We start from the raw sequence: 4,685 nt of genomic DNA, 5'->3' as shown, positions 1-4,685 counted from the left end.
GTGGTGTATCTAGAGATAATTAGTGATTACATGCCGGTGATTGCAGGCCTATAATCAGTAATTAGATGTCAACAGAGTAGAATGATAGTGGATTTAAAGGTACTATGTTTGTTTGTTTGTTTGTTTGTTTGTTTGTTTGTTTATATGGTTTCTTGTAACTGTGAGGAAGCAAGTGGTGAAATGTATTTTGGCCGGGCTCGTGAAGTAGGCAGGGGGGCCTTTGTGCGCGTTTCTGTCACGGCCCTCTGACCTCGGGTATAACCCGTGGCATAAGCATCTTAGCTGTGTAAATACCGCAGGACTGAAAGATCCCAGTCTGCTTGCCTGTCACTCCATTTGCCATCACTTTGGAGGAAAACTGTATTCTTTAAGCCCGAGTGACTAATGTCTTGCAGGAACCAGAACCTCTGCTTGCTGTGGCCAGGACCGCTTCTTAATTTTCACTAATTCAGATAAAAAATAACTGGGCCGGGAAAGGGTTGTTATCTAATGATGTGTAAAGCTAGACTGCGCTACCGTGGTGTCGCGGTCCATATTGCGCTGGAGGTGAGGCCACTGCTCGCTGTCTAGCCGCAGCCCTGGCCCAGTGGAGTGACTAGCAATAGCTGAGCAAAGCCTTACTACCTAAGAGGAAAAAAGAATTGGCTCTCGCAGTGCGTTAGGACTCTGCTTTTCACTGGTGAGTCATGAATTTACCAGGATAAACTGTGTTTGGAGCCATGAGTGCCCGGCCAGCAATGTCCGGAGCCCGTGCAGGAGGCAGCCGCCCCAGGCAGCTCATTCCGGCGCGATCAGCAGCTGAGAACCAGCCGCCGCCGCGCGGAGTGACAGGCTCCTGGATGCTGACACGAATTCTCCCTCCCGCGCTGCAGACGAACTGGTGTCATCAGGGAGGTCCCTGCAAGGGCGAGGACGGGATCCCTCGGGCAGCGTGGCCGTGCGCGGGGGGTGTCCCAGGCAGCAGACCGGGCAGCGTCACTTGCTGTGCACGGGACGTGGCAAGGCAGATCGAGAGCCGAGAGCTCCCTCCCGTCACGGCAGATTAGCTGGGGAGAACTTAATGTACGGAGGTGATGGATACGGAGCGAGGACAGAGCTACAAAGGTCAGAACGCTGCTAGTCCACAAGAAAGTCTGCAAGCATTTCTGTTTCTCTCCAAGCCGCGGCAGGGAGCCATGTGCGAACCACTAAGGTTTTGTCTTCCATCTGTTTGAAAGCAGGGGCGGGGGGGAGGAGTCACGAGAGAGAGATTTATCCTTGTCGGCCAGAGGATGAACCTAAGTCCTGGCTGAAATCTCTATTTGTTGAAGGAAGACACTGCAGGAGAGAGGTATCTAAATGAAAAGAGAAGTTTTGTAGATTTTATTTAAAATAAAACAGTGTCTTTTGAAGTTTTATGCATCAAAGAGAACAGGAAGAAGGCCCAAATACAAAGGTCCTCGTTAGATCCTCAGACATCAGACATGTCACCCTCTGATCAGCTGAAGATCCTTTGGCAGTTTTCCAAAGCATGTTTTTTCAGGTAAGCAGGCAGCTCTGAGGATTAATAATAAGCTACATTTGCTTTCAGCTTTAACGTACTTATGTAATTCTAACCAGGTCAAGTAATGGCCAAAACACATTATGAAAATAATTTGCATTCATTTAATTAGCCTAGTGCATCTGATAGTTGCAAAGTTTCAGGAGACCAATAAGTGCCACGGGTGCAGACGGGAGTCAGTGACAGCAACGCAGAAGAACCGTCCCCCGTGTGCAGCGCTCCTGCTCACCTGCGCCGGGCACAGGGCTCCCGAGGACACCGCGGTGGGACACGCCAATGCTGTAGTCGACTCGGGCTGCAGAATCACTTGCTGGTTTATCGTCTCCTTTGGCTTGGTTTGGTTTTCCACCCCAGTGTATACTACATGCTTGTGCCGCACAGACAGAACTGATGGGACTGTGGTCTCGGGGCCGCCCGCTGCGGGGGGGTGGTGGCTGCAGCCCCCACTGCAGCCTTCATGCTGTAGCTGGTGGGCACGGCGGTGTCAGCGCAGCGTGAGGGCCGTGTCCGACATAGCCGTCTTCCTCCGGGGGCACTTGGCCAGTGACCTGGGCCGTCTAATAGCCGTGCCGCCCGCCTCGCAGGGGTAGCTGCGCCCGCAGCCCGACGCGTGCGGCGAGGGAGGAGAGCCAGGTCTAATCTGATCAGACTGTGGCGCCATTCCTCTCCCACCACCACTGAGAATGGGTTGCTGACAGGACCCACATCAGCCAGTTGTCTGTTTTCCTTGTGGTGCAGCCAAGATGAAAGGGGATACGGACGTGTCTCACAGGGACTGACTTGCAAAGGTCATTTGGACTAAAATTCACCCGTCCAGGTTTTACTTCCATTTCTACTACTACTGCTTGCTGTCTAAAGTATCCAAAATAATGAAGGTTTCACCTTACTGTGTTCCTTCTGGCTAGGAGAGTTGGTTTATCACGTTCTTATTTTAACATTCCTGGTGTAAATCTGGATTAACTGGAATGTAGATCTGTGGAGATGCATTCGTGCAAAATGGGTGCAGGAGAAAGCAGAATCAGGCTTGCTGTGTTTTATAACAAAGCTATGTGGTGTTGGCAAACGGAAGATGTCTGACTCCATCAGCCAAGCATAGAAACTAAGGCTCTGAGACGCAGTGGGAACAGCCAGGCGAGAAATTAATGAGCTCAAGGCACTTCAGGAAACCCCTTGGTGTTTATATCATGCATTGCTGGGCAAAAAATGGGCACGTTTCATTGGGTAGAAAGAGCAAAGGCAGCAGGGCAGTAAAGACAAGAGTCTTTCAGCAGATCCAGCGCCAGCCGCCCACACCTCCAGCTCATCTAGTTATATTAGTAATTGCGTTCAGTCTGTATGCGCTGCCCCACCAAACTTCCCTTTGAAATCACTGCCAAATTATCCCACCATTAAGGACTGGTGGTGGACTATCCCTTCAACACGGATGTTAAAATACATAAAAATGCATAATGTCCATCTATGTTGCTTGCTAAGTGTGCCCTAGGGAAAAGCAAGCGCAGCTTATGGGCTCCCCTTTCCGGGGAATAGTAGATAAAGGTTTCTGTACAACCCAAATCCATCACCCAAACGCATCCTGCTCTTTGCTCCTTTGCAAGTGGTCTTGGAATGGGTTGTTCCCTAAACTCATTTTCAGCTGCTCACGTGAAACCCAAGACTCTGTCAGAAGGCCAGAACCCCAGCTCAGCTGCATCGAATACACCTGGAAGAGTCGCCTGAAAAAGGGGGACGTAGTCCAGAGTAAATCCCGCCACATCAAGGTCAGTGTCAGGCCCATGACGCATCCCGGGGGTGGGGGAGAAGAGCAGGCTGTGCCAGTTTCAGACCACCCGGTGGACTCCTGTTCCTCAGGAACCCTCATCTTCCCAAATCGGCAAGCTTCCCGGCCAGACCGTGATGCGCGTGGCTGCTAAGGGTCCGGTCCACTGTGCTGGAAGGAAGGTCTCTGCAAGGAGCCTCAAAACAAGTGGGATGTGCATGTGGGGTTATGCTCCGAGGATCAAAGGTTAAAGTTCTTAATAACTTTTCCTTTAGGCGGCTAAAAAAGGAGGCAGTATACTGTTCCTCCAAATGCTTTAATTTTTGCTGGTTTCTACTTGATGTATTGTTCATTTCTTTCTCTGTGATGGCAATAGGCACTTCGGTATCAAACTGCCCCGGAGTGGTTGCACATCCAAGGTTAAATTTGTGACCCGATGTCAGAGGAGGGAAGTGGAATCCACAGGTATTTCCTGCTCATTTCAGGACGCTGTTATGTCCCGGGGGCTGGTGCTGCATTGTTCTCCTCTGCAAAAGGGAGTGTAAAGCGGTAGCAGAGGAGGAGAACGCCCCATTCCACCCTCAGCCCATATAGCAGTGCCAGCTGAAAGGGTGAGAATAAAAATCTCACCACCTAACCTATAAAAATTCTGGAAGAATAGTGGAGAGGGGGTAAGGTTTAGCTGGCTTTGTGGGACTGCCGTGTTGCACAGACACTAAATTAACATCAATGTTGTCTCTTATAACACATGTTCAGACCCGCCTTTGCTCAGGCCAAAGGGGCTTTTCCCAACTTCTGGTGCGGCTCTTCCCTCTCAGCTGCTTTTACTGGTAAACCAATGGCCTGCGAGTGCCATGCCACGGGCAGGCTGCAGTGAAAGGAATTGAACTGACTCATCACACCACAGGCTCGTTCCTGTCAATAGCGAACTGTGCACCACAAAATACCATTGTGCTGAGTGTCACCACTCTACAACTTTTACTAAGTATGAAAAAATAAAGAGCAACGAGAGACAAAGACCGACGAGCAGATAAAGAGCCCGATGCTTTCTTGCTGGAGGGGCTGGAACCCGGGGTCCGAATTGCGGCATTTTGATGTGGGCCCTTTATAGAGCGCGGGCGAGTTAAGAACGTCAGTGGCTGTGAACTTTCAAAACACAGTGAGGTGTTTTGGACTGGAAAATTATGAACGGCAGCGCATTAGCCATTTCCCTAGGAAAGCATACGAATGCTGTATCTGCTCATGATAAACTTTGAATGTCTGAGTTTGAAATCAGTCTGCACCCCAGATGTGCAAATGCCTTAACTGCAATGTAGCTTTCACGCATCCCATAAAACACGCAGCATTTTAAGAATTTCGGACCCATAACTGCCAAATGAACCAACCTCA

At 50.1% G+C, this 4,685-nt stretch overlaps 1 long non-coding RNA gene across 1 annotated transcript; it reads left to right on the top strand.

Annotated features, from left to right (window-relative positions):
• Positions 1-2,358: 2,358 nt before the first annotated feature.
• On the top strand, positions 2,359-3,413 carry LOC309677219. The gene is made up of 3 exons (XR_014269670.1): positions 2,359-2,397; positions 3,174-3,297; positions 3,389-3,413. It is a non-coding gene; the product is annotated as an uncharacterized lncRNA (long non-coding RNA).
• Positions 3,414-4,685: the final 1,272 nt, after the last annotated feature.

This window comes from Vanellus vanellus (assembly GCF_965231255.1).
Source record: "Vanellus vanellus genome assembly, chromosome: 13".
NCBI lineage: Eukaryota > Metazoa > Chordata > Aves > Charadriiformes > Charadriidae > Vanellus > Vanellus vanellus.
The sequence above is the reverse complement of the archived record's forward strand: the minus strand, read 5'-3'. Positions and strand labels throughout refer to the sequence as shown.